Source organism: Parus major, chromosome 3, assembly GCF_001522545.3.
Source record: "Parus major isolate Abel chromosome 3, Parus_major1.1, whole genome shotgun sequence".
In the NCBI taxonomy this organism is placed as follows: Eukaryota; Metazoa; Chordata; class Aves; order Passeriformes; family Paridae; genus Parus; species Parus major.
Window position 1 is genome coordinate 76,512,236 of NC_031770.1, and position 25,058 is coordinate 76,537,293.

Sequence of the window (25,058 nt, forward strand, 5' to 3'; positions counted from 1 at the left end):
TTTCTCTATCTGGGTCTCTGAAGAGAGGAAAGGAGCTAGTGAACCACCACAAAGGGATGAGTTAGTTTCACAGAATAGAAGGATCCTTTGTTTTAAATAAGTACTTGATTCTGGGATGTGGGTAATTTTATGAGAAAAGTAGGATTTAAGACATCATTCTCCTTTCTGAACATTCACTTCTGACTAGCTTTGGCTTCCTCCCAGTCACGGTGTCCACTTTCTCCATTCGTTGCACAGGGCCATGGGTGCTTTTGGGCTCTGTGTACTCCACTCCTAAAACTGCAGGTCTTCCTAACTCTGCAAGGCTGGTGCTTCTTTGTGCATTTGGGTCTGACTGTCCTTGCTTCCAGTTACCTCTCGACTGAACAGCAAAAGCCATTTAACAGACCAGTGAGCTTGGTCCTTTCAAGTCAGTCGGAAATGAGTTGCCCTCAGAAACCATTCTTCCCTTTTGTCCTCTCATCAGGATTTTGCAGTTATCCTTTTTCAGTCCTAACTGTGGCTATTTAGAACTTGAGTCTTTTGTACTGATATGTCACTGCCACAGAAGTGGGCAGATTTGATTATCTTTCTGATCCTTGTGAGTAATCTCATTTCAAACTTTGACCTCCCACAGGCACCTGCTCCTTTTGACATCAAAGCCAGCTCTTTATCACGGAAGTAGCTTAGCCTTATGGCAAAATTATCGATTGCAGATGACTTATATGCTTTCCCTGCTGTGCTTTATCAAAAGCTGATCCACTCTTTTGTTGCTTCTTTTGAAAATTAGGTTGAATTTGTTACTGTCTCAAGTAGCTGGCTCTATGCTGGCTTATAACTTCTCAGGAATTGTCTCCATCTCTCTTCCTTTTGCATGTCCAGCTTCCCTTCCTTACACTCTGCACCACTATAACTCAGTGCCTCAAAGGCAGGCTGACACATTGCCCAGGATCCCCTTTTTTCATCCAAGCCTTGTGGTAGGATGCAATTTCTGCCCACCGTAAGCCTCTCTGTACTCAGCAGATCTGCTCTCTGGAAAACAGCCCTCCTGTGGGAGAACAGGCAAGGCCTCCCTCTAAACCTGGACAATCCACTGGCTTTATCTCCCTCCTCATTCTCTTTCATTTCTTCTGGATGCACCACAGGGCAGAGTGCATCTCATCACATGTATGAGCTGTCACTTGTGACACAGACATCCATTGCTGAATCTAGTGGCTAGTGTGATTATGTTTGCATTGTCATATACAAAAATGTCTCCTAGAAGGCTCACCAATATCTTAAATGATACTTTATTGCAATTGACAAGTTCCCATTTTTTAGACAATAGGTCTAATTCATCTGGATGTGATCAGTTCCCTTTCCTTGTAGAATTTTCTTCTATTTTGGCCAAAATCCAATCATTCTTTTCTGGGGCTAATGAAGCATTGAATTAATGTATCTGTTTACCAATGCCAACCTCTTCTATCAAATAAAATTACTTTTGCTATCTTCATGTACTCAACAATTTTCTTAGACTTTTCCTAAAAGGGTAATGACAAGTTTGATACTGTAAGCCAAAAATTAAATAACTACCTTATGTTCTAGCTTCAAGATCTTATTTTAAGTAGTTTATTTTTCTAGTTTTAAAAAATTGCTCCTGACAGTCTCTCCCCTTCAGTGCTTTATTCCATTCAATTTCACTTACAATGTTCTGCCTGCGTCCAAAGTATTAGGGAGTAAGTGACCATTGAACATAGACTCTTCAAATCAAGGTTGAGCTGCAGAGCAAAACACAGAGAAAAGAAGCCTGGCAACATTTTCTACCCCTCTATGTAAAAGGGCTCAACGTGGTGCTTCCCCAGAATTAACTCTAGCCCACATCTCAGAATTAGAATTTTTCTCCAGCTGTAGGATTGGCATGGCTTTATAGGGATGGCTGATGACATTGCACAGGATGAAATGTGAGCTATGGGAACACAAAGCTTCAGTCTGTACATCTGGCAAATCAGAACTCCATAGGAAAAACTGCCTGCCCAGCAAGTGTCACCTGCTGAGAGTGATACTGCAAACCACGGCCCCAGACTCCCCTAAGTCTGGCAATGACTGCTTAATTTAGTGCCTTCATTATCATCTGCATTTATTGTCAGAATGAGGAGTTATAGCTGTTACTGCTTTGACTTTTTTTCTTCTTTTTGTAAAAATGCTGATGATATGACACTACAACAATTGAGAATGCTGAAGTTTTAGGACTAAAGAAGAATAGAGTGTAGTTGAACAATAGCTTTCAAAGGTTTTATTTTAAATAAGCCATGATTCTTATGCTCAAGTGCATATAAACAAAATAAAATAACATGCTAACAGTAAATGGAAACATTCTTTCTATCTCAAATCCCATAAAACACATGTATAGATGCCTGCATAAAGCTACAAAGTACCTCATTATCTGAAGAAATGGGAGACATGTTCAAGGGCTTTTTAGCTAAGAATGATATCTATGAAAAATGAGGATATAAAAAAGTTAACATTTACATGTATTTATTTATAGAAATAAGAAGAAAAGTATAAACACACATATGTGCACATTACTGTGAATCTTTCCTCACTAATTTAATGTGCTATTTGTCTTCACTGAATGTAAGTTCTGTCAGAATGGAGACCATATCTACATACAAATACAGCATTCTGAACAGTGTGCCCACTATTTGGTGGTATTTATGTCCCTGATACATGTCAAATGTAACAAACTGGACACCATTGACAGGAAATGCTGCTTCCAAAACCTGGAAAATTAAAAAAAATTCTGATTTCAAGATAGATATTGAGAATAGACTTTGAATCTTTCATACACATTAAATGTTTTGTGACACTGTTCCAAACTTGCTTTTTTTTTTTTTTTTATCAGTTCAAATTCTGTATTTTTTCTTATCTTTTAAATTATGACTAGTATAAATAACCCAGGCAGAATACACAACCATCCTGCTAGGACCAGTTTTTGAGGGCTATACAATAATCACATTCTGACTGTTAGTTAATACAACACACATAATTTGAGACCATTACAATTCTGGGCCATATCCAAACTGATTTATAAGAGGAAAAGTTAAGCTCTTTGTACATAATTGCACCCTCAGGAGTAAAAAAAAAAAAAAAAAAAAAAAAAAAAGCATAATAAGGTGATAAGGTGTAAATTAGACTAAAATATATATTCATCTTTTGGATTCTTTACAGCTTCAAAGCAAAGACCCTATTATTTTCCCTATTGAAAATAAGGGAAATTTTACTATATTGGGTGGCATTTGGATTCAAAATGATCATAAAAAAATTTCTACATTATTTGAATGGAATCAATCGCATCTAGGATAATAAGGGATCCTAAATTTTTTTAAATTTAAATTTAAATTTCTTTTTTTGTTTTTTTAATATTTTTAAATTATCCTACCCCATGCACACAGTTAAATTTGACAAAATGATGAGGTGTCATATTTTCTTCTCTTCCTCCCTCCAGGTAGGAAGTTAAGTATGACAGTCATTAAAGGACTTAAATCAGGCATTGATGGATTTGGGGACAGATACATCCATTTGTATGATTTCCATTTCCCTTTGGATTTTTTCCTCTGGCCAATTATACTAAAAATTATCAGCTCACACTTCAGTTTCCTTCATGACATAAAAATCCAGGCACAACCTGCCAAAGTCTAAAAATCCTATCTTTGGTGGTATCTATTAAGAGGTCCCTTAAAAGCACTCTGAGCATTTAGTACCCATCAGTAGCAATCACCACCAGCACTGCTGTTCCCACTGGTGCAGACATGGAGAGGTGATGCCATCACAGCCAGAATAGTGGCCTGATCAATACATGCTGACAGCACACCTGTGGTCACACGCCCATACTTTGTTGTTGGTCATGCTGGCTCACAAAACCCAGAAGACACTGCCAATTTCAGCTGAAATCTTAATATTTATAGCAATTTTTAAAGCTTTCCATAAAGAGCTGATCTACCCTGTCCAGAACTGCCATTTGGAGATGGGAAAATTGAAGTCTCCTGCCTGCAGAACACCTTCCAGGTTTGCAAACCTGGAAAATTTTTGAATTGCAAAATTCAAATTGATTGATTGCCAAGAGCAGATGGCCAAGCAGAGGGTAGCCCCTAGAAAACATGTGCTCTCATAGTACACATGAGGCAGATCCAGGTGTTTTCTGGATGCCCAAAGGATTGGCAGAGAGGTCCCCTGTGATAGCTTATTCCCACCACTACAGCCACCACCTCTTGGTCAGGGAACTGCTGAGTACTCTGTGGTAGGACTGGGAGAGAAACAGTAGGTAAGAAAAGGGTTCTTGTCTCTGAGTGTAAAACACGGTAGGAGCCAGGAGCTGGATAACATTTGCAGACAACGCTCTCAGGATAAAGTAGCTCTCAGTTCCCAGTCTTGCAGAGTGCCATTTGACATCTGCTTTCAGCAAGGCTTTGGTCCCTCAGCATGAGACAGCTGATCCCTGCCCTTGGGCATTTCTTCCTGGTGCAGTGGATCACAATGCACGCTGCTGAGGCACTGAAGTTAAGAGTGCTCAGAGAGCTAAAAGAAAGCAGGACAATCACAGTTACCAGAAACTTGGCTGACCTATGCCTTTGAGCCAGTACCTCTGCTCTGTGCTGTGTGATCAACATTAACTCTGCTGAATAAATATAGCTGTGTCCTATGAAATTTGTAAACACAGTTGAAAAGAAAATGATATAACACATTTTCATATTTTATGTAGTTTCAGTCAGATAGCAACTAATTGCCATTATTCTTCTGAGTGGGAAAAAGAGATTTCTACATAATGTTACAGAACTTGAGCTTACGAATTATGGGCATATTATGTGTTATCTATGTTTGTTATAGATATATATACAAAATCTAATTGCCATGAGAGTTGGGTCTAAAACGTTTAACCTATTCCTTCTGCCTTGATTTTCCTCATGAGAGAATTTCCTCTTTTGGAGATGGAATAATGATAATCCTTAAGAAATACATTGTTTTTTGAACATAAGTTCAAAAAACTGTGGCTTAAACATTCTCAGAGCCCTTGAAGCCAGATAACTGATTCATTCTGGCATTTTCATCATCTTTGAAAATTCTAATGAATGCTTGAATAAAATAAAAGTCTTATATTAGCATTTATTTTATCAAAAAGTGCCTTGGTAGTGGAAATTAGTGACTTCCATTTTATCACTCAAACTTTTCACTAATTCAATTCCCATGTTTATCAGCAACATTGAGCCTCCTTATATTGGCGTGAGATGCTGGCTTTTTACAAAATTAATCTGTGATAAAATAGAGTTGCCAAGTTTTTTGCACCTATGTTAAATTATGACCCTTCCTCTCTTTGCACTGAAAACACATTTTTATCCCAACCTAGCCATTCTATTTGAAGGGCAGCAGAGTCCTCTGGGATGAAACACTTCCCACTGGTGCTTTTCCTCCTTTTTTTCCAAGGTATGTCATTACAGAGGCCTCCTCTTCTGTGGAACGTGCACTGCTACTGGAGAGTGATCCAGAGGATTTGCTTGGAAAACCTGATTTAAATTTATGCTTTTATAACACCAGATATACTCTGACAATGATATTTTTTAAAGAGTGCATGTGTGTGTGCACATATCTGTACTTTTGCTTCATTTTTTTGTTGTTTACTCTGCAAGAAAGCAGGTGAAGCTAATCTAGTTCACTAGATCCTGTGCCTGGTTCTCAGGGTGAACTCTCTGCAAATGGAGCCAAATCAAATGTCTCGTGGACACCAAATGCCCACTAAATTGACTAAGGAGGATTTAAGAGTGCATTTTAGGGGAGTTATAAGCTAGCCTTCCTTAGCTGGCCTCCTTAGCAGTCCATAAACCAATATTGTGCCTTTGATAAGAGTCGTCAGTCTTTATTTTATTGGCAGACTTAAAACTCCCTAATTCACCAGTGATTCCAGGACCACAGGAATCCCAGATCCTCCATCCCCTCTACTTTGACCAAATCTTTTATTAGGAATTTTAATTTTCAAAGAGCAATCAGCAAACAGACCAGATAACCCTTTTAAATATTGATTGAGAAAGTGCACAAGGATTCCTACAATGTACACATACAGACACACCTGCAGCAGAATTATAAATATGTGGCATATTTTTTTTTCCAATTTTACCACTCTATTCTTAATCTGCAGGGATTAGGAAAAGAATCAAAGAGAAAAATTAGTCTGGTATATGTGACAATCTGCATCTACATTCCTATAATACAATTTGAGTCTTTAAGAAATAGGCTATTAAGTTTCATCTTCCAGCAATAGTTTGGCTCATTATTTATTATTATAGGCTGTATTTCCTTAAGGAGCCTGAAAGATTTTGCTTTCAAAACGTCAATTAAATTAAGAAAAATGTTTGCACCTAATGCTAGCGATTTCTCTTAAAATTTTTTCTTCATACATAATAAATAAGACACTATTAACCATTGGTGCCTAACATCATTGTTTGATTTCCCAGAGGAGCATGATGACAGAGCTGACTCTCATCTTGGGGTGACTTTCAAAAGAGGGGACATGGTTAGTGACCTTACCTGAGTGTGTGACTTTAGACACTTAAGAGGCAAGGTAGATAAAAGTTTGTTAAATGAAAAATGGATGGCCTTTTTCCTTACAGACTGGAATGCATTCCCCTTGATGAGAAAGGAAATTGTGATGGGAATCTGGGACATCCTGAAATCTTAATGCAGGAATAGGACTCCTGAGTAGCAACTCATAGCAAGCCAGAACTGAGCAGCAGCTCACTGCTTATTAAAGTGTTAGTGGAATATTGAATTCTAGGGGCAGAAATTACTCTTTTTTTTTTTGGACATAATTTATTTCTTTTCTGGCAGCCACTGAACCTGAAGTTCCACTTGTATGAATTTTGGATTTGCTCACTGAGTGGGACAGCACTGGAGTCTTCTGTTTCCTTAATTTGTGGATTTGTTTTCAGTGACTTCAGTTATGTGTTTCTTTGCTTATTTGCTTTGATTTGCTTCAAAGTGTTATTCTCTTTGGGGTCCCTTGACTCCTGTCAGCTGAACAAACTGTTGCCCTGGTCTCTCACTGTAAACTAGATACAGACAAAGTGTCGCTTCTCAAAGCCAGCACACCTACAGATGCCACCTTTGCTTCCTCCAGAATGAAACTGTAAAAGGTAAAATTAAGGTTCAATTTGCATTTCTGAAAATTATTTCTCAAAGGGCAATGTAATTTTAGATTCAGAGGTTTGGGGTTTTTTGTTGATTTTTTTTTTTTCTTTCTGCTATGTACTGGCTCAGCTATCTGGAAATGGAAATAGGGAACTAGGAGGTGGTTCTGCTATTTTCTTTTTTTTTTTTTAAGTAGATTTTGCTTTGCTGGCAGTATTTTTTCACCTTATCAAGTAATCTATTCTTGCAGGTATGCAGACACCCATAAATTTTCTCAACATAGAGTGAAAGGCTCATTAGTTAGCTGAGTCCTGCCTCTTGGTTTGAGGAAGCAAAGAGAGTAAAAAAGCCCTCAAATAAGCAAGCACTTTTGGACAGGAAACAGGTGAAAAGGAATCTTAAAGTATTTCAGATTAGGTCCAAAAATGAAAGCAATATAAACCAAGGTGTTTTCTGATTTAACTTAGAAAATAAAAATTGGAAATCTGTTGAGTAAATAAATGAAAAATAGAATCCTGCATCTGCAGTCTATCCATCTGTTGCCCTGTCTCCAGGTGCAGCCACCTCAGATGTTTCTGAATGACATGGAAAAAAAATAAAGGCAAATGAAGACATGAGCCCTGAGAATACATCTGCCCAGTACATGAAGGAAATCTTTTCTCTTCACTGATCCCCTGAAGTCTTGATAAATTTTGGTTGCAGTGGTTGTCTTAACACAGAGTTCCAGGTGTTATGGGCACCCTTGGGGCTGTGCATAATTTATTATCCTTTCTCTGGTCCACAGAAAGAAGGCATGAATAAAGGATTCATACATTTATAAGCATTAAGATCAGAAAGTACAAAACAACAATTTCACCTAAGTCCCTGGACCTACTTCCTGGACACAGAATTTGGCACAGAGGTAGATTAGATTATATCTAATAGAAGGATTTAATTATGTATCTCCTTAAAGATCTAAATCCACGTTGAGTCGTCCTTATCCTGTTCCTCCTCCAGCCTTTTTTAGGAGACTGTTACTTAGTTTAATTATCCTTTCTGCTAGCAAGATATGACTAACTTCAAGGCCTGATTTGTCTGTCTTTGCAATAGATCTTGTCAGGTCTTTGTCAACAAGTTCACAAACACCCTGCTTTTGGATCTCTTAACCATGTGTGAGCACCTACACATGATCAATCCACTTCTCCATCTCCTCTCAGATAACCTGAAGAGATTGAACTCTTTAAGCCTCATGTAGTACAACTTGTTTTCCAGCTGCTGGATCAAACCTCCCAAACCTTTCATCTCTGGCACTGCTATTAGACTGCACCACTACCTTGGAATGTGCAAGAGCCCTTCAAAGGATTTTAGACTGACCATCTGATATTCACACTGAAACACTGTCTGAGGGGATTTTGATATTTCTTTTGATTCAGATCTTGGCTTTAAGAAGCTGATGGCTATGGCCGGTTTAGGGCTCAGTAATGGCTTTGCCACAAGCTAGCGGGAGAGCAGTTCACTGCTATGGAAGACAGATGTGGCTCCAGGTTGCTTTCTGCTATGCAGAACATACTCCTGGTACCATTTCTTTTATTCCCCCTGTCCTTGAAACCAGAGCTGTGGATAGATGAGCATAAGGAACAGCAAAGTTGTGCTTACGAATAATAAAATCCATTGTACAAATGAGGAAGGGAATGCAGCAGTCCCCAAGAAGTGTCTCTCTTCCACAGGTAACAAGATTTAATTTTAAAAAAAAGGGGTGGGAGGACAAGAAATGCAAAAATGTGCATACACACATCGTTTGATATTGCAAACACAAACAAGTGTGATCTAGATCAACAATTTTCAAAACACTTTCATACTAAATGATGGTGCAATGCATTTTTGGTGACATTTCATATCATTCCCTTTTGGAGGCTGTGGCCCAGAGTCCAAAAATACAGAATGTCATTGCACATTTTTCCACTGATGTATGTGAGTTCTAATCTGGTCCTCATTCTGTGAGGGTTTAAACTTCTAAACCTGGAATTCAATTCACTACTTACTTTGTGCTATCCTCTGACACCATTTCTAAATTAGGTGGGGTGCTTATTAAACTTATTTTACAGGACCTTCTAGTGAACTATAATCTAATTTACAAGTAAATAATGCTATAATTTAGTTGACCATATATCCCCCCAATGTTTTATACACTTTTCAAAGGGTAAGTAGGCTTGAGTCAGAATAGAAGTGACTGAGAGCATTATGTGAAAATTCCTGTTCCTTTATAGGTTTGACACTTAATAAAATTAAAACTATAAAAATAATTAATGTAAACTAAAAATAAAATAATCTCTGATTTTCTCACACCCTGGTTGTAGATTTCAAACATTGACAAATGGATCAGTGTTTCTCAAATAAAGGCTATGATTACAGATATTTTATGCAAGGAAACAAAATAGAGCATCTTCACACAGACTAGGTCCCTTGCTTGACAAGATTTCAATATACTTCTCACATGCAGCTCAGTGCCATGTTTATTTCCTCACCTCACAGATGGAGTGTGTTTTTTTCACCTTTCACATGATGCAGCACATCCCAAGAGAGATTTAAACCTCTTTTTCCTGCCTCCCATGTTCATTTATCAGCATCTGACTTCATTGTTTTCTAAAGTCACCCCTGAGAAGGTAGTCTGAATATCAATTTGTAATAAACAGCAAGAATTTGTTGTTGTCAAGGTGTCACAGCGCAAAACAATACATGGTTTTTCCAGACACATCTGAAGCTTAAGTAACCTGCCCAACAGACCTCAGCCACAAGGAAGGAACCATGTGTCACCAGCTCTGCTTCCTGTGTTTGGCATCATTCCTCTCAGCTCTCTCATTGCAATCCTTCCAGGTGTTTATTCTACTTTTTGAAGCACACTCCTGAATCTGCAGTATCCAAACAGTGTAATTAGCATGTGAAAACTCAGTGATAACACAAATGTTTTTTCTGAACAAACTTGTGCCGCTGACACCAAAGCCCATTTTGACACAAAGGAATATGTAAAGAGAAAAGGAAAATTCTCCCTTTTTGTCCAGCAGGATCACAGCTTGTAAAGTTCTGTCCATTGCTGTCTCATGAGCAGAGGTCCCAAGGTCTGAGCAGCATGAGGTGGGACTGGAGCAGTGCAGAGCAGAAAGGAGGGTTTGTGCCATGACGAGGTGCAAGACAATCATATGCCCACAATACAAACCAAGAACAGAATTCACAAGGGTAGCAATGCAGAGGACCATGCAGTATTTGGCCATCAGTTTTCCTGGGCTCTTCTCACTGGCCATGGCTTGAAGGAGTACTTGTGCAGCTTCCAGAAAGCAGCTGGAGACCTGACCTACCACTGTCCTTTTAATGAACAAAGGCAAATTTAAGTCCCAAAATCTCAGACGACCTCTGCAAGCTCTAGGAGTTCTGAGTCATCAGCTTCCAAAGTCTCCCACACACAGTCCTACCTAGTGCTCCAAGTGCTTAACTCATGCTCCATCAATTCCTAATACTATAAATGAAACAAAATAAACCTTTGATATGTTTGGTCTCTATAAAGATTGCAGTTACCTGGCAAACATAATAACAAAGTTAGCTTATTACAGCAGCAGCAACAGCTGCATAACAATTTGCATTCTAGATCCATGTCCTCATTTCTTATAACCTTCAGGTGTTCAAAAGAGGTGCCTCATACTGAGCTATTAATTCTTTATTTAGGCACCTTGACTTTAAATGTACTGAGTACCTCTTGACTCTGATGAATGTCAAATAACATTCAGATTTAGAAGATTGCATGAATTTCTATTTTTTTTTAAGGTCTCTGGGTCTGTCCTTGAAGGAAAGGCAACCTTTTATATATGTTTGTGTATATGTCTGCATTGTGCTCAATAATAACACTAATTTAACCCTCATAATAATATCAATAATAACAACATTAAAAGGAGCCAGGAGTATGGTGTTTTAAAAGAAAAACAAACAAACAAACAAACCAGGAGGAGAATGGCCCAACCAGCTGTCAAAAAGTTATCAGTGTTTGGGTTTCACAAGAAATACAAAAGTTCCTACTGAAAGAAAGGCAGGTTTATTAACAGCTGATTTGTAATACAAACAAGCAGACGGACAGGTATGAAATTATGTACTTAACGTTCTACATTTCAAGATTTGTCAATCACATTAATGTTTGCATATTTAACAGTTACTTTGCACTTAATGTTTTCAGGCTCAGATTTAAAAATACAGGCCACAATTTTTCTGTTGCATAATGTTTTTATCCCTCTGTTGCACACAAGAAATAGTCTTCTCAATAAACTACAGAGTACTTATGTCATGGATTTACAACAACCATCGAAATGTAAGGTTGCACTTTCAGGTGTCTGATGCAGAGAGGGAATCATCATGTGGATGATTAGTACCTGAACATAAGGATGTGGACAAAAATTTGAAACCATTTGGGATCTAATGGAGCTCTTATGTAGCTAGGAGGGGGAAATTCTCAAGGGCTTCGGCACAGGGAAGGAAAATAAATTGCCTGAAGTCACCCAGAGAGCTGTCACTAGGAACAACAGATGAGAACAAAAAGTTGAGCAGGCAACTGAGACAAGTTTGAAGAAAAAGTCTTTCTTTCTTTCTTATTTTTTTATTGCAAATGTCTTTTAATTGCCATCTTGTCTGAATCCTGACAAAGAAGGAAATTAAGATATTCAGGGTAACGGAAGAAAGAAAGCAGGACTGAAGGAGGGTGAGAGGGAGGGAGTGTAAGAAAATACCATGTATCTGACAGGGTCTGAGGTGATGACCAGGTAGGGCTTTTGAGCAATGCAGAGCTCAGTGTGGTCAGATGGAAGATCTCCAAAGGCCTTTGTATTGCTCAGCTCTCAGCCTTGTTTTTTAACTTTTGTTTACAGAAAACATTCAGCTACTGCTCATTTTACTTTCATTATGGAGGGTACTTTTCTCTACTCTTTAAACCTGTTCTAAAAAAAATAGCTCCTAAAACATAGACTCTGTTTCATTTTAGGCACTGCCAGTTCAAAAGTTGAAGTCTTTTGCAAGTTAGGAGTTAAATCCAAATGTTCAATTAATATAAGGCTCAAATTCTGATTAAGTGACCTTCAATTCACCCTTCTGCCCTCATATTCATTTTCCAGGGATAATTATTAAATAAACATCCCTTTTCAACTGATTATCTTTTGACCCAAATATGATGTAGGGCTTTGGTAACTTTATACTTAAAATGAACCCAAAAAGAAAGCAAAATGAAAACAGTGATTTTAATAACATACATTATACCAGCAACATTTAATAGAATTAAAAATTGTAATTTTTGGAAAAGGGTTAGCTTGAAATATATTGTTTCAGCAAAAAGGAGTCTTCTATCTTACAGAAATACTGCTCTAAGAACAGAGTAGAAGTCTGCTGTACTTAGGTATATGGCCAAGTCCCAGACATTCAGGATTAGCTTCAAGTACTCCCACAAGTTCAAAAACCCCCACAGAGTATCAAGACCCTCTCAGATTATTAAAGGTAAATTTGATAGAATAGAAAGAAGAAACTAAAAAGACATTGCTCAGGTGGGAAACTCATTTCTTGCATCTTGTGCTCTTTTTTTTTATCAAAAAGAAATGCCAAAGGCTTTCTGAAAAACAGAAAATGTGCTATTTCTTTCAGAAACATACATCTATGCTTTGTTTTCTTACTGTTGTTGACAGAATCCTTCATTATGCCCTTAAAGAATCATTTTATGTTTATTTGTACTGTCTATACAGATTTGAAGACTTGTTTTATGAATTGCCAGAGAGTGATGTCTTTTTTTAATAAAAGTTTATTACACTTTGATTGATTTCCCTGATATTCATTTTGTGTGTCTGTGTTATAGAAACTCATTTTTGTTCTAAAACCCAAATTACTCTAACTAATGTACCAGAGGAGGGCTGTAACTGTTAGCAATTGACTATGCAAAATGTTTCACAGCTTTATTTGTCAATGCAGATGCCATGGAAAAATCATAGAGGGTGAGTTTGCCAGGATCCTTATTTATTAATTCATGGAGGTTTGCAAGAATAAGTCATGAGTGTGAAGCAGCACAAATGTGAGAGAGAGCTCAGCTACCTGATCACCTTACCACAAATTAGCAAATTACTGTACATCTTCTGAACGGTGCTGGGTATGTTAAATGTACCCAATATGCAATTATTTATTAGCAACAAATAAATATGTATTTAAAATAATAACTTACCTTAGCACACAGTAAAAGACACTTCCATCATAAACCAAATATATTCACCATTTCCAAAAGCTAAAGGCATATGTAAATAAAGTTCCTGTGTTTCTGCTGATGTTTGGTAACCTGCTAAACACCAGTAATTTGAGCACAACTCAAAAATAGATGCAAGAATGCCATTTTTAGATTTTCCCACTTTGAAAATCTCTATATTATTTGCCATCATTTGAAATTGTTCTGGATAACATTAAAACTGCACGTGTTTCATCACTCAGTAAGTCAATTTCTTTTTACCAACAGAGTCCCTTCTTAAACCCAAGTAATGTTCTTTAAGAGTGTCAATGTCTTTTTCGTGGGGCAGAATGGGATGAAATTAAATATTTCAATGAAACCTGAGGTGTGTGCTGTTCCCTCGGTGCTTGTGCTGCTTCTCATATTGCCTATGGGGACAGCTAGATTAGACAAACACACTGAACATATTCTGCAGAGACTTTTAGAGGAGAATCATCAAAACAGCTTTGTCTTGCCTTGTGTTGCTTCACTTACCCTCTGAACAACGTATCACGTCTCAATAGAGACTGCAACGACTGATTATTTCACAGCTAGACATTCATGCTCACTGAAGGACATAACCGAGCTGGCAGGCTTCATCTTGAAGAGAAAGAAATTGGCAACACTTGTTCAGCAACCTTTGGTGAGCGGTGGTGAGGCAGTGTGACTTCAGCTGCTGAAAGGACAAAGCTGCCAGGCCCTGCTAGCAAGAGATAGGAATTAAGCCATGAAACTAATGAACAGCAGAGGACTGGAAAGCAAGGTTACCCTGTCCTTCTCCTGTTGAGATCGTCCTGGATTTTAATTCTCTGTCCTGCCTCCTGTGCAGTCAATAGCAGCCATTACACATGGTTAAAACAGATTTCTGTACAGATGTGCTATCCTGAAAAAAGACACAGTGCGCCACCCTGCTGCCTTCCGGCAGTGAATATCAGAACTGCTCTGGGCAATCTAGATTTGAAGTCAGCTTTTCTTTGGGAAGTGCTCAGGCCATGTCATGTCCAGAGGTCCCTTCCAACATAAACTAGTCCACCAATCTGTGAATTTGTTCCAGTCATCCCCCTCCAGCATTTGCCACCAAGAAATGGAAATGGTGCTGCCTTGACCTGCACTACCATAGAAGTACTCCAGCATCAGCAGTGTGGGTTGAAAGCTGGGACTCCTTTTGATTAGAGGGTCTCCCTTAGAGTGAAGAAATCACAAAGAATGTTCCTGATAGCGGTGAGATTGCCATGCTACAGAAAACACATCAGATCAGCCAGTTCACTGTTTTCACATAGTGCTGTTTCATTTTCCTTTAAAGGCTCTTTCATCTGTTGTTATTATTACACCTCAGTCCCCTTTCATACAGGAGGTAATACTCAATTATACAGCATTGCTGTAGGTAGTGCATGCCCATGTTATCATGAGCAGGCACTCTTCTGCTTTCTGGGACTTCCCAGGCATTCCAGAGCCCTTTTTTTTATCCACCAGCCAGCATTTGATACAGAATCTGGAAATTATTTTGCTGCCAAAAGTGTACAAGGGAGGTGGGAGACAATCTGTCGGCTTCTGCTAGAGTAAACACAAAGAACCATTCTCTCATCTAGTAAAACAATAAGATTAGTCCTTTTATCATTAATTTTTTTCTCTCCTTCACTGCTTTGTAAACACTGCTTGTATGACTTTGCCTCTTATCGTCTGCAAACTGAATCTGCTTTTGTTGAAGCAGTGTCAATCACAAGGGTTTTCCTGCTCATATACTTAGTGATATGACTGATTGAAAAAGAAGACAGGCTTTCATTTCATTTCGGTCTGCAATATGTGACATAGTCACTGTTCAAAATGTAAGGGGGGAAAGAAAACAAAGGGAACAATTTGGTAAAATATAACCCAAAGTTCGCTTGCTCTGTCAAAGAGATTAAGATTAAACTGAATGAGGTCAAAGTTATTAACATTTAGACTACAGGGTATATAAGAAGTGAGTGTGTAGTTAGATATTGGCTTTCTAATTGGAGAGAAGCTTGTTTCTAACTCTTTAGGTAAACACCAGCATTAGCAAAAGCTTGGGTGGTCTCAACATTGTAACCCAGTGGACATATTTGATCCACATCTGTCTGAAAAAAAATGTCCTCAGTGACCAAGTTTGCATTTAAATTGTAAATATGTCTCTTGATTCCTTTCTGCCAACTGTGGCAGCATTTGCGAAGGGAAAACTTCACAGTGATACTCTGGGGTTGCTTTAAATTTGTTTTCCCAAATGCTAAATTCTCCTTCACAGTATATATTTAGTTACAATCTTATTTATGTTCAGCTCTTTGGACCAAGCAAGAAGATTACTGCAGCCACCAGGAAGGAGCACAGACATGACTTGATTGTTAATTAACTCCTATAACAAGAGTGACTCTTACACAAAACAGATTATTTATGGAATATCTTTTGCATTTTCAAATCACATTATTCTCTGATTTTATGGTGCTCTCTATCACTTCCTGTCCTAAATCCAATGGCAAGTGAAACAAGGGAAAATAAATTAGATATCAGCCAGCAGGATTAGCCATTGGAAGGTGATTTGGTTAAATGTTTAGTTGCACTGATCCAAAGAATAGCTCAGTGGCTGTGTTTTTGCAGGTTTCAAGCAGATCTGGTGTGGTGGGCTGACCCTGGTTGGATGTCAGGTGCCCACCAAACCACCCTATCACTCCCCTTGTCAACAGGATCGGGGGTGGGGGGGGGAAGAAAATAAGATGAAAAATAACCTCATGGATCAAAACAAAGGCAGTTTAATAAAGCAAATGCCATGCATGTAAGCAAAGGAAAACAAAAGATTTATTTTCTATTTCCCATGAGCAGGCAATGACCAGACACTTCCTGGGAAGCAGGACTTCAGTACACATAGTGTTTGCTATGGAAGACAAGTGCAATAACAAATGCTCCCTCCCCTCTTTTCTTTTAGCTTTTATCGCTGAGCAGGCATCATATGGTATGATGTACCCTTGTGATCAGTTTGGCTCAGCTGTCCTGGCTGTGTCCCTTCCTAAAATCTCTCCCAGCCCCAACCTACTGGTCAGGGAAGAATGTTCACAGAATCACAGAATCACTGGGTTGGAAGAGACCTTCACAATCATCGAGTCCAACCCAGCCCTAACACCACAACTAAACCATGGCACCAAGTGCCACATCCAGTCTCTTTTTAAACACATCCAGGGATGGTGACTCCATCACCTCCCTGGGTAGACAAATCCAGTACTTTATCACTCTTTTGGTAAAAAACTTTTTCCTGAACTAAGCTGGATAGACTTGATGCTGTGTGAGCACTGCTGAGCTATAGCCCAAACACTGGTGTCTATTCTCAACACCCTTCTGGCTACCAATACAAAGCACAGAACAGTGATTGGGGGTCCATCTCACCCAGACCCAGTACACCTGATAATCCCCCTCTGCATTAGCATATTTTCTGAGGATTAACATGTTTTGGTTTGGTATGTGAGCAGCATAACCAGCAATCTCATACAGGGGATGGATGAGTGAGCAGGAAGAGTGAGCTTGTGGCCTCCTCCTCACTCACTCTGTCATTATTCCCAATGTGATCCACCAGAGCTTCATGTCTGTAAGCCCTGCTTTCCACAGGTTGTACTGCTGCAGGGTGACAGGCAACATTCACAGGAAAAGGATCATGCAAAGTTTGAACTGGAAATAATCCTTTGAAATTTATTTTGGCTGCTCTGCTAAAATTTGAGGCATAGGGCTTTTTCTCCCACAAAAGTGTGGAAGCTGGAAAGGGCTGTGTTCTGTGATGTGTCCCACAGAAAGGCCATTACCATGAACCTTCCTGCACTGGCCAGTCATCCACTCAGTCTGATTTCTTGTATCACCAGAGGAAGCCCTAAATCTAAAACTGAGGTTTAATCATCGTCATTTTGAAGTGAATAAATACAGTTCCTTGATCAAGCAGCTACAGCCCAGAGCTTCCTACAAACCTCTTTGAGCACAGAGGGCAGCCCCTCAGAGTGACATACTTAATAGTGCTATTGCCTTAGCTTTTAAAACCTGTTGCAGTCCTTTGATATGAGGAAGGCAGTGTGTATGAAATTCTCACCCTCCCTTTGGAGCACAGCCTCACCGAGTAGAGTGAAGGTCATCAAAGCTTTTCAGGCCCAATTGCCTACAAGGTACGTGTGGCTGTCACCTGACACTCTCTGTTTTATCTTTTCACCTACCACTGGTCCATCGCTCCATGCCTACTGACACAACAATATTGCCACCACGAAAATCATTACTAGTCTGCCCAGGTCTCATTTGGCCAGATGCTTGTGAAAGCAGAGAGTGTCACATTACTATCTCATTAGTTAATCCAGTTGGCAATGCTAAGCACACTAGTCATCTAGTGGAAGAGATGGTACAAAAAAATTTCAGGGAGAAGAGTTTTCTTCAAACAGAAGCCTGTTATTTTGGAAGGAGAAGGACAGTTTATATTCAGCTTTTTGAAAGAAACAAAAATAAGATGTGGCAAAGACTGACATGTATTCAGGAAACATTTGGCACTAGAGAGCCTACATTTTTCATCAAAAAAGTAATTCCACAAATCTCCATTCTCCGAGAGATGCATTTGCCTAAGCATTTAGAGGCCACAGAAAAATATCTTTTTATTGTTATTAATTATAGTGACAGTCTTGAAGGAAAAAGGTAATTTTTTGAAAAGCAGAGGGTTTTGAAGAGAAATACATTTTTGACAATGTAAATTGCCTAATTCTGTTGAACATTAATCTAATTTGAAAAATGAAATCATAACTGCACAAAAATTTAATAGGGTTTCAAATTAAAATATATACAAGTGTATTCTAAGTGTTTAACACAGACAAACGAAAGATTAACAGAATCATAAGTGAGGTAGCTTCAAGGTGTTCTAAAAAAGCCCTAGTAGGAAACAAATACAAAGAACACACTCCAGATGAGATCATCTTGCCTGTTTCAGGGCACAAAGCTGGCTGTTGATTCTAACTTTGCTGGTTAATAGTCACAATAGAGCATCAGATCCTAGATCCACCAAAATTAGCAGGGTCTCCCACTCAGGGACCAGTTTCCTGATTTCTAGGGTACATATGATATGACGCCTGACTCTCTAATACACATTACCATCTGGCAATCTATTGATGAGAGCAACAAGAAGGCATGAAAAGATGAGACAGGCATTATGCCCTTTTTAAAATACCAGCTGGGGAGGAGCTGTTAAACACATTCCACTTGTTATCCATTCCTTTTCCTTGGGAAGGATTCTTTGGGGAGCCAAATCTCTCCTTCTAAATTCCATTTAGTCATGAAAATAGGGCAGAAGAAATATGATAAAACTAGGAAATAGGCTCAAAAACATAAGTAATTCTTAGTCCGTAGATTGGTGTGTTACAAAAGAGGTACAAAAAAGCGTGAGTTTTGTGTGTGTGTTATTAATGCCTTCTACAAGTAATTATCAGAAGAAGAGGAAAGCTATCTCCTTAAGTATCCATAAAACAAGAAGAAAAATAAACCATGCAGTGTCAGCACTTCAATATGAATAGCATGGTTTGGAGTTTTCATGCCACCAAATTAATATATCCTTGGAATAAGCCATAAATTATAAGTTCCTTAAAAAAGTGCTGCATCCAACACTTTTGGAATGCTGTATCACATTATTTTATCCTTATAGATGAAAATAAAATATCATAGAAGTAGACTTAAGGAATCAGCAGTAGTTAGATAAAAGTGATCATGATTTGCTTCTGTTTGTTACATATAATCAGAATTAAGTCCAGACCGATAGTATGTATATTTGATGGATTGCAAGGGCCAATTTTGCAAAGCTGAAAACAATTATGAGCCAAATCATTTGGGAGAAAGAAATTAGACAGGAAATGTGGATAATAACTGGAAAGTGTTTTAAAACATTTTACCAGAACTTTAAAAAAAAGAATGAAAGCTGGACTAAATGTTGACTTGCATAAAAGTGAAACAGCTATGTAAATCAAAATAATTATGTAAAAAAAAGGCATTTATTAGAATGTGAATTAGACAGAAGGTAAGAACTACAGAAAATTAATAAAGATGGAAGCAAGAAGTAAGGGTTTTTATCAGAGTTAAGGAAAACAAGAAAGATTTGTGGTCTTGACTGCACACAACTGTAGCCACCTTAATAATATATGCAAAAATTGGTATATTCTGTAAATAAATCTGATATCTCTTTGAAGAAAAAAAACAGGCAAAATCAGTCCTGCCATAAGAGGACGATGTAATGCTGTTCATTCCAGTAAATCAGGAGAATGTTAAATAGCAATTTAAATCAGCAGACCTGCATGATTTACAACCAAGAGGTATAAAAAAGCTGGCTGAAGAAAATTCCAAGCCATGGATATTGCTTTTTGCTAAGTCTGAGAACACTGGAGATGTTCCAAGAAGGACAGAAAAGAAAAAAAAAAAAAAAAAAAAAAAAAAAAAAAAAAAAAGGCCAATATCTCACCAGTTTTATTTTTTTAAGTTATATGTGTAACTCAGGTGATTGAAGCCCTTTCAGCCTGAGCTGAAAGGATAAAATAATGTAAAAGCTAATAGAGGGCTAGAGGTGTGTATGCAATTAACCCTAAGCAAAATGGTTTAGCAGAAACAAGCTCTTGTAAGCCTTCCTGAAAAACTCAGCAGATTTACTGGCTTTAGGAAGCAAAAAAAGGCAAATATTGCCAGGCATATAAAAGACAAGGTGGGCCAGCAAACCAAAGTCCTTCGAAGTCTGCAAAGAACCTGTGAGGCAAAGTAGCAAACATCACTGGCATCAGAAAAGTCAATGTCTGCCAGAGCCCATATAGATGTGAATAACCTAATACAGCACCTCTGGAAAGCAGATCCTTCATGTTTTGTAGCCACGCTTTTTAAGCCTCTCAAAGTTGGCATTTTTTGTAAACCTGTCTCTTAATTTCAAATGCCCTCTTTTCCAAACTGATATTCCAGCAAGGTTTTTCTGGCCAAAAGCTGGGGAGAAAGTCTTCAGTGAATCTGGTACTGTTTACTGAGGGTCATTCAGCACAAAGATGTTTTTTGTATTAGTACCATTCTGAAACAGCTGAACTAGCTCCTAACCAGGTAATGCAGCGAATAATTGGTACAAGTTGCTAACTGGTTAGGGTTAACAGTGTGTAACATCTCCATTGATTTATGACTGTCAGGTTCACAGGTTACTTAGATTGTTCAATTTAGCACTTTTCCCCAGCTTTCAATTGAACATTTTGAACCAGGTGTTCAATGGATTGATCGATATGAAGTACAATAGGTCTCTGCACCAGTCCATAAACAAAGCTGATTTTTATAGCCTTGGTGTGATTTAAACCTTTAACACTTTAAACCATTCTGCAGCACTCTTGCCATGTAAGCATATGCTTCTCTTCACTTTCCTTAATTGACATCAGATTGTGATTTAGCAACATGCAGGGCAGTGGAAGCTGCTGTGTGCCTGTAGGGCCTGATCCTGCAAGTGTGTGTGCCTGATGCTGCATGCAGGTAAGTAAGTCCTTTGGTCCCAGTGAGGCTATTCACACATATAACCCTTTTAAGGTGAATTAGTTGTAAGGCAGGGATTGACATTTGAATATTGAGCTTTGTGGTTAGGGAGAGCTTTCCTAGCACTCAGAGGCCATGGGGAAAGGCAAATCTCATTTTCTCAATGTGACTTATGCAACTTGCATGATTTCTCCCTGTGCCAGGTTCCGTCCTCCCCATAAAACAGACTCATATGTTCGCCTTTGCAGCCTGCCCCCCACCTTGCGACTGTACATACCAGATGCAGTTTTGCAGGGGTTCGTGTTCACCTGCCAGCTAAATTTGATTCCTCTCAGGTTCAGGGGGGAAAAGCCAAACATCAGGAGAGGACTGAAATGCAGATGCAACCCCCAAGGGTCCTCAGTCTGTAGACCCCTTACTGGATGCCAAACTCTAGGTCTGCACCACAGCACTTGAGTGAACCCATCAGATGGGTCATCCCCCACTGCATGATTTGACCCATTGTTCACCTCTAAAATTAGCAAAAACTAGGTTTTCAAAGCTTTAGAGAATGAACACCTCAAATCAGGTTTTGGGAAGGACCTCACTCTGACTGCTTGGAGTGCAGATGGCAGAGCAAGGAAGGCTCTTCAGCTCTGAAGCCAGGGCTACTCTCATGAAGGAGCTGAAAAGGAAAGGGGTGTGCTCCCACTTTCTTTCCTCAGCACATGTCACTGACCTGCCTTTCACACATACACACCCTTCACATTGTTCCTGAGTAAGTGCTGCTTGTTTGGCTGACCTTCACTGGAGATTTCTCTAGTACAGAGGGAGTCTGTCTGAGTAAATATCCCTCAGGCATGTGGAAAACGGGTAGGGATAACAGATGAAGTCAACACATGGAAGAATTTACTGTCTTACCCGGAGGTAAGAAGCAGATCATCCTTAAGTACTTAAACAACTACAAATGTTTTCAACTCAGTGTTGGCATAAAATAATAATGAAAATAACCAGTTCTCCTTTCTTTTAAAAAGTGGGAAGAGAAGTGGAGGGAGTGTATAGGGGGAAGAGGAAGGTGAAGGGGGAGGAAGGAGAAGGGGAAGAGAAAAAAAGGATAGCTCTCTAAGCTATCACCACAATCCAGCTTTCAGCTCACACTGAAAGGCACAGAAAATGTGAAACAGTTGCAAAAGTCTTAAAGAACAAGTTAAATGACTACCACAGACCGGGATCTTTTAATATCTGTTGAGCTGGGTGTCACAGACTACACATATTTTTGCATTTAACACAGCTTTAAATAGTATACATAAATGCATGTCATTGAGCAGTGACAGGAGAATCAGGCAAGTACTTCTACTTTAAAAACATCTTCCTCTGTGTTGCTATTTCACCTTGAAAAACTGCCATATTCAGCATCCCAGACCCTGGACCCTGAGCACCTTCCTTTGACATTGATCCCTGTGGATCAGTCTCTTTGAGCCTAGCAGAAGTGTTTGAGGAGAGGTCAAGTTTGGCCTCAGAGGGTGTATTTTGAATCAGCATTCTTATGTTCTTACTCCATCAAAACCTGTGAAAAGGAAATGAATCATATTAGGATTTCTGCAAGAAGCTGGGGATTATGCAAACTATTTCTTGATACATTATAAGGAGAAATACTTATTTTCATAAATAATATATTTATCTAAAACTGTAGCCAAATAAAAGGCTCTCATTCCTTAGCAGTTAGATACAGAAACTGCTATAATTTAACAAACTGCAAATGAAAAAGTAACTTCTTTTATGAAGCTACTCTCATAAAATAGATCTTGTTTCAAGAAGAAGTTGCTGTAAAATAGAAACAGCACTAAGAGCAGAATTGTGCATATCTGGAATAAGATTTTACCTTAAATATTATTCAGTAAATGAAAAGAATCATTAAATATAAGCTATTTATTAACAAGCTATTACTAGAACAAGCTATCCAAGTATTTTTTACTGCCATCTTCTTTTACAAACTAAAAAAAATTGAGGGAAAGGGGCCAGAAAATCAAGAAACAGCTAGTTTCATAAGGAATGAACATATTTTTGCTGATGATCTCAAGGCCAGTACAGCTGCAACCAATGACCAGGGTAAGGTCCAGTGCTGCCTCTGAGGTGCTGTAGACCAGGACAGCTGAGTCACAATGAATCTTCCTGACAGTGACATTCACTTTAAAAGGAGAGAGAGTCTGATGATGGTTTAGCCATTTTATTGTTGCCAGTGTCCCAGTCTTAACTGGCTTGGAGCGAACAAGGATGCTCCTTCTAGATTTGCACCCGTGTAGTGTTCGTATACTGCTTAGCTCTATGGGCTGCTCTTCGACTCTCAGAAATCAAAGACACCACAGTTCTGCTACTAATTATGATGAGCATGGATATGTTGGTTTTCACGTGGGAAAAGGCTGCTAGATTGTCATTAAGAGAAGCAACAGATGGAAAAAAAATTACCATAGTATTTTAATTTTAAATTAACTTCTAAAATAAAAAAAATTACAAAATTAATAATTCTGTAATAAAATATAAGAAGTAATTTTTTAATTCTGGCGTACAGACAATTGCACATGAAAATTATTTATAAACAATTTACACCATTTGACAATCCCATTCTTGATCAAAATTAGAATAATGAAATTACTAATTTAAAAGTTCACAAACTAGGCTGTTTGAAAACTTTTGTACGAACAAATTCTGACCCTCAATTTCTAGTGGTTGTTGATGAAGTTCATGAAGATGTGTTTTATTGTTTGGCCATATCCCTAAAAGAACCCCAAACTATTAAACAAATGTTAGGCTGACCTGTGTCTACACAAAAATTGTGAAATTCTGCAAAAATGGTCATTTTGAAACTCTTCATTATTAGGTCACCTCTGATAAAAAATATCTGCCCTGCAGTATCTCAAATCTATTAATGTCTGTTATAAATTTCCCCTTTCTGCATGGAATGAAAGACACAGAACTGCACTTCGAGAAACTGAATTCCATAGCCAGGTAGCTAAATTTGCCTACCCGTTTCATCCATAAAACATAGTCCACACACATGGATCACATTATAGGGAATTCAAAGGTGAATGAAAAAGACCAACTGAGTGAATAAGGAACAGAGGATGCAGCCATATCCTGCAAAGCTTTTCTAAACAAGTACCAAAAATCTTACAATCAACCACCACTGCACCAAATGGTCTCAGTCAGATACAAAATTATCCATATTCAACCAAAAGCAAGGCCAGATCTCTTGAAACTGAGTGTTAAAGGTCTCAGCTCCAGAAAAAAAACAGTGGCTTGTTAAACAAAATGAAACATTAGCATTTAGACATAGACGTAACGGCCTGGGATGAAAACCTCCAGTAAGTTCATAGCAGCTCCAGACAGAAAACACACAGATGAAGAGCCTATTTTCATTACTCACCAGAAAGCTGAAAGAACAAAGTAACCCTCTTTATAATTGCATTTTCTGGAAAAAAAAAAAATCCAATTCAAAGAAAAGCTGAAGAAAAAAAATCAAGACAACTTCAGTTAGAAAAATCACAGTTACTACTTTATAAACAGCATTTAAATGGTGTATTCAGAAGGTATTCCTAGGAAGACTATATCTGCCAGTAAATTATTCCAGGTCATCTGTAGAGCACTGGTCAAACACAAGAGCCACAGACTTGATAAAGCCTGGTCAGCCTTTTATTAAGAGAAAGACCTTTTTGAGAGCTGTAGAGCAAATTAATTGATTTGTTTTCAGGTAAAAAACAGACTACCTCAACCCTTGTTTCCCACATTGCCTCTTGCAATGGAAATGTTACCTTGTCATGTATACAGTGCAGAGAGCTTCAGAATGGTAATGAATATCTAGTCAACATTTCTCTTAGTGGCCAGTTTCTAAATGTGGGCAGGCAATCATATGCACATGCACTAACCAAGCTTCCCTCTTTCCACAGGAGGCTGCTTAAAGAGATATATGGTAGTAGGATTTGTGTTTTGTTGTTCAGGGAATAGGGAACAGATGGAGAAAATTTAATTCCCAGGGCCTATGGCTGCTAGGGGATTCCCTTGTGCCACTTAAGTCTTTGAAGTAAAAAGAAAGAAAGTTTCTCAAACCACAAAAAGAAAATTTTACTCCCTACTAACTTGTCTATTTATCTTAAAAAACTCTTTCAGCAGAAAAAACATTCTTCTGCAGCAGATATAA

General features: G+C 38.4%; 1 long non-coding RNA gene across 1 annotated transcript; it reads right to left on the bottom strand.

The window, feature by feature from the left end:
- Positions 1 to 22,060: 22,060 nt before the first annotated feature.
- Positions 22,061 to 24,781, bottom strand: LOC107201719. Its single transcript, XR_004496695.1, has 3 exons — positions 24,673 to 24,781; positions 24,288 to 24,332; positions 22,061 to 22,430 (listed from the first exon to the last, which is right to left on the bottom strand). It is a non-coding gene; the product is annotated as an uncharacterized LOC107201719 (long non-coding RNA).
- Between the last annotated feature and the right edge of the window lie 277 nt (positions 24,782 to 25,058).